The sequence below is a fragment of the Tiliqua scincoides genome, chromosome 6, assembly GCF_035046505.1.
Source record: "Tiliqua scincoides isolate rTilSci1 chromosome 6, rTilSci1.hap2, whole genome shotgun sequence".
Classification (NCBI taxonomy): domain Eukaryota; kingdom Metazoa; phylum Chordata; class Lepidosauria; order Squamata; family Scincidae; genus Tiliqua; species Tiliqua scincoides.
Genome location: NC_089826.1, coordinates 13838296 through 13844285, shown reverse-complemented (window position 1 = coordinate 13844285; position 5990 = coordinate 13838296).

Genomic DNA, 5990 nt, shown 5'->3' with positions numbered 1-5990 from the left:
GTTTTGAAGCATCAGTTTTGGCAGGAATGGGACAGAGATGTTATGGAGATAAAGGAAGTCAAACATTTCTTGGAAAATTTGGCTCCACCCTTATTCATTCCCAAAGACCTTGGGCCTAATCCTCTGTGAACTTCTTCTACAAAAGCTGAATGCAAATGGAAATGGATAAGTCTTGAGGAGAAGAGCATAAAGCTTGGTTTCTCCTCCCTGTCGGGAAGAACATTATCTGCACCAATTGCCTGTTGCCTGCAATAGTGAAGGAAAGCACACTTTTGGTTTCCACCGTCATTTGGAGGACTAAGGGAGGACTCTCCTACTGAGCTGCATAGCCACTCTTGCACACATTGCATGGTGATGGCCACTGCAAAAGTGCTATAAAGCACTTTTGGTGACCCAGAGTTGTGGGTAGCTCTGAGGCTGGTGCGGGCAGGCACTGTGGGAGAGGGAGTGGCCACCAGATGGGGTAAATTCCTGGTGCCTGGTGGTGGGCAGGCATTCTGGGGCATGGGGAAGGCAGGGAGAAGTAAAAATGAGTGGGGGAGGGCAGCCTGGGGATGGTTCAGGTCTGGGAGAATGCAAGGATGGCAGCAGGGTTGCTGCCAGATCCCATCTCCTTCTTCTGCTTTGGAACCTTACATGGGTCTCCTCGGTTCTGCAGTAGCTCAATCGCTGGTGCAGATCTGAGTAGACCCATAGCAGCTGCTGGGTCTTGATAGGTTACAAAAGTTTCCTTAACCTGATAAGACCTCTAGCAGCCTCTCTGCCTGTGCTGGATACTCTGGCAGCCGTTGTATCATGGTGCGGGTAGCCCAGATAGGATTGGGCTGCCGGAGCCTAGAGGGTATCACAGCAAGGGTAAATCCAACCTGACTCTAATAATTGGCCACAGAAGAAGCAACAATGAGGAGCTTGCATCTGCACTTGCTACTGGAAAGTATTCTGCTCTAACAGGTAGCTGCTCAGAGGCTGAGAAGCAATGGGAAGGTGGGTCTGATCTCCACCACCAGCAGAGGGCTAAGGGCTGTTGAGCCTTGTGTGCTAATGTGTGAACATGTGTGTTTTGTTGTGATCTGTTGTAAGCTGCTTGGAGGATCATTCATTCCAAAGGCAGAATATAAATCTTGTAGACCAGTGGTTCTCAAACATTTAGCACCAGGACCCACTTTTTAGAATGAGAATCTGTTGGGACCCACTGGAAGTGATGTCATGGTCAGAAGTGACATCATCAAGCAGGAAAATTTTTTAACAATCCTAGGCTGTAATCCTACCCACACTTACACAGAAGTAAGTCCCATTGACTATCATTGTTAAAAGCATGTACATAGCAGCCTGTTCAAAGTACAGGTGTGTAACATTTCACCAAATGCAGTCATATGCCAGGGTACCATCAAGTCTAATAAATTAAAAGTAAAATATTGAAATGAATAGGGACCCACCTGAGATTGGCTCATGACCCACCTAGTGGGTCCCGACCCACAGTTTGAGAAACACTGTCTATAATTTAGACAGAGAAATAAAACATTCACTTTTCCCCTTGCACATATTCGCCTGCCACGCAACATGGGGTTGCCAAGCTACTCACCTGGAAGGAATTGCAACTAGCCTTGGGCAACTGGCTAATTTCAAGACCACACTGAGTCATTAACTCGCTACTGCTCCCAGGTCAAGGGGAAAACATGCCGAAGCCAAGAAAAAAAGAAAAGAATAAAAAAAACATGTGAGCCCACAAAATAGAAGGCTGTAACCAGAATAAGAATATATATGGGGTGGAAAAGAGGGGGGGGGGGAGTTGGAGGAATCAAGTCAACCAATAAATGGATGGTTATTAGAGGAGAAATCAATGGGGATTATTTGAAAAAGAGTTTTTTGCTCTTCTTTTTTTCTCCTGTCCATAGTAGGTAAGTCATCAGTTTCTGATCAAGGTAAACTGTAGCATGAAAGAAGTCAATGACATGTAATTGCTTCTTGTAGTAATATACTGTGGAGTAGCAGTGGTGCTTGACACTTATTATAACTGAACACAACTATTCCTTCTTCTGTAGACACAGGTTTTATTTTTTGAAGGCACTCTGAATAAAGATATAAAATATGCGGATGTGCTTTTTAATCCCCCTCCCCACATAACCGCACAAAGGGGCACGGTGCTGAATTATAGATGCAGAAAATGGAAAAGAAAGAACTGTGTCGTTATTCAGTAAAAGAAAAAAAAAAAAAGGACTTTTATTCCCCCCTTGCAAAATTGATGGCCAGACTTGCGATTTATAATTATGGAAGGGGACAATTATACAGTTTAAGACACATTAACTCCCAGAAACATGCGAAATGTCAAGCAATTAATCTTTTTCTACAACACATTCAGTGCAAGCTATACTTATTTATAAACAAATCAGTCCTGGAATATAAATAGCTTCATGTGCATCTAGTACTTAGAATAGGGGGATGACGGACTCGGGAGGCTTCAGGAAAAACCTTCCTTGAATAATTTTGATGGAAACCCTGGACAGGTGGACAGGTTTCTACTCAGTGGCTTGCTTTAGTTGTAGAACATGCTGTTATATTTTGGGGCTTGATCAGATCTGCTCCCCCAGTTTTATAAAGTTATTTAATCTGATGCTACCCTGGGAGCTGGGGATAAGAACAGGCCCTCGGTTTGGCTGTACTTGTCGTAAGAGGTGACTAAACAGCTACCGGGTAGATGGGACTCGTTAGCCTGGGAAGGCAACTCATCTGAGAGAAGGAAAACTCCGATCCCAAACCTCCACTGCCTTGTGGCTACATCCAGTTATGGAAAAGGCTTCAGGAGTCAACCTCGAGGCAAAATCCGGAGCCGGAGTCCCTGAGGCAGTTCATGGCTGAACACAGTCACGTTCCGGCAACTCCTGCGATGCCGCTGGAACCAACCGTATTGGCTTCTGCCTTTCCATTGAACCATTTCAGCAACATGGAGAGGGGGGATTTGCTGCATGGGAAACAGTCTATCCTCCATATCTACTTTACCCAGGCTTCGCACACTGGAGAGGACACCCTGTTCCAGAACCACCATTCAGAGTGCGATACCATAGTCTTCTGAGACTGAAAGATGCCAACATGGGCTGCCATGTGGTACACCTCAGATGAGGTGAGAAGTAGGCCAATGACTGCAATAATACCTAAGCAATATCCACAAATGTATGTGGGGGAAGACTACAGGAAGGCTATTGATAGTACCACCGGGACACTCTTCCTGTTACTCTGCCACAAGGTAAGCATGAAGATGCAGGTTAATTGCCTATGATCCTCCACAATAAAGTTGCATCTGCATTTTAAAAATTCTTCACTTTTCTTCGTTTTAAACAACTCTCTTACATTTATTAAAAGATAAAAAAATATACAAACATCCCCCCTTCCCGGCTAAATTTTCAGTACAAATGTGAAGTTAATGAACATCTGGCAACTCCTGCGATGCCGCTAGAACCAACTGTATTGGATTATGCCTTTCCATTGGACCATTCCAGCAATATGGAGAAGGGGATTTGCTGCATGGGTAACAGCCTATCCCCCACATCTACTTTACCCAGGCTTCGCACACTGGAGAGGACACTCTGTTCCACAACACTATTCAGAGTGCAATACCATAGTCTTCCGAGACTGAAGGATGCCAACAAGCAGGGATGGTCCCTGCTAACTGGATAAGAGGCACTCTTTCAAGTGGGTGCTCCTCTATTTAGCAGGGGGAGAGTAACTAGCCCACCTCACCCCAGCAGTGTCTTTTCTAGTGGCTGTCTGCTGGTGTTCTTTTGCATCGTTTTAGATTGTGAGCCCTTTTGGGACAGGGAGCCATTAGTTATTTGATTTTTTTCTCTGTAAACCGCTTTGTGAACTTTTAGTTGAAAAGCGGTATATAAATACTGTTAATAATTAATAATAACAAGAAGAGCAGCCATGTAAATTAACAAAAAGAAAAACACTATATTGTACTGTTGATGAGAGACAATATGGGCTGGACGTGTGGCTTAGTTTGTAGAATACGTGTACACTCTTGTTTGTCTTTTTAAAAAGTCTCATTGTGAGTTCCAGGATTTTGTTTTACATTTTTATACTACTTGTTCTCCCAAGAAGTACAGAGTACCTTGCTCTTTGGCACCCATTCCATGTATCCTCACAACAACCCTGTCAGGTAGGTTAAGGTGAGAGAGTGTGCTAGCCCATGGGCACCCAGTAAGCTTCATGGCTGAGTAGGAATTTGAACCTGGATCTGCAACAATGCACCACACTGACTTTCAACCCCCATGACGTCAGAGATAGCAACACATTAAAAACATGACTTCTGTTCAAGGCATGATTGTCAAAGGGATATAAGCCCACTACAAATCACATTAAGGGGAAACCACTGAAGACAAAATAAGTGTTAAGATTATATCTTGATATGTTGACACCAAGAGAAAATAGAACTGTAGCAAGTGTTGAGTAAGTAAGAAGTATCTTCAAAAGGATCGCCGCTACAGAATGCACTATTTATTCATTTCCACAAAGCAAAAGAAAGCAGGTTTTTTTTATTCCTTCACACTATGAGTTCAGGAACAAAAGGCAGAGAAGATAAAAAGTTGGGACCTGACGCCCGGCAGGATCTTGATTGACACGGGTTGCCATTCTCATCTGACCTGAAAGCAGAGTGTCAGTAAGGCACTCTTTGGAGAAAATGTTATGATTCAAACATGTGAAGAATAAGTGACCCAAAGGTCTCTGTTTTGCATTTCTTACCTGTAGTGAGGCATCTTTTTTTTTTTTTTTCCCCAAAAGGCAGCAAGATAAACAAAGGAGATTATTCTAGAGATGCCTATTTGCCATTTTGTTGCTTTAGTTCCATTGAAAGCCTTGCAAAAGCGCAGCCCAGGCACTTAAGTGCAATGAGAGAGGATGTAGCAATGCACAAGGAAGCTTCTTCAAAACTTTATTAATATGCAGTGCCAGCTGGAAATAGAAGCTGCTGTAGTGGCATCAAGATAACTCCGGAACTTGGGACAGTAGGAGAGGCAGACGCAGCCCAAGTGGCACCTTATGCATTGAACCTAAATGTGCTGACATGCTGGAACGCACAAATGTGACTGTTTCTGTGGTCCCAATCCTCTGGACCTTTAGCACTGGCACTGAACTCCAGTGCTGGCAATACGTGATGTAAACATGCTGTAAAGCACATTTATGGCACCATGGAGGGAGGGAGGGAGGGCTGGCGCTGGGCCAGTGGCAGTAGGTGCTGGGCCTGACGCTGGCAGGACACCCGCAGCCTCCCAAAGATGAGTGAGACCGCCGGGCAGTAGTGCAAGCTTACCGGGCTGGGGGGGGGAGGCATTCTGTGGGATGCAGAGGTCATTTTGGCACTGCTGTTCCTCTGGGCAATGGGAAGGATAGAATTGGGATAGGATAGGATTGTCCATACCCTTGGCATAGCAAGGGAGCTTTCTGTGAACTAAGAATGAGCCTCAGAATCCAGTCCATCCTCAGGGGGCATTCTAGGGTGCAATCTCAACATGAGTAACTGGGCACACCAGAGACAGTGCAAGAGCCCAATTTTGTTTGCTCTGTCCAGCACAGTTTCCTTCCCAAAGCACACGCAACATTGAATAGAATGCATGTGCTGCCTGTTTTTCCCCCTTCTTTTTCTAAAAATGGAGTTGAGGGGGGCATCTGAAATGGAGTGAAGCCATGGCAGGAGGGAGGGAGGCTTCTGCAATTTGCTTTCACTTTCTCCCCGAAATGCACTCAAGGTGGCTAACAAACAATTAAAGTACATAAAAATTAAAATACATACAGTTGAGACTTTGGTATCCACTGATTTGGTATCCACTGATTTGACTCAACACTGATACTGAGGTTCACCTTTAAATGTTACAGAGCATTTAAGGGGAAAAAAAGCACCAAAATCCCATTTCCTACCTTTGTGCTCTTAAATAATTATAGTTTCATTCTGTTAGATTCCGTTATTCACCCCATCTAGTGGCTGAATGCTGTGT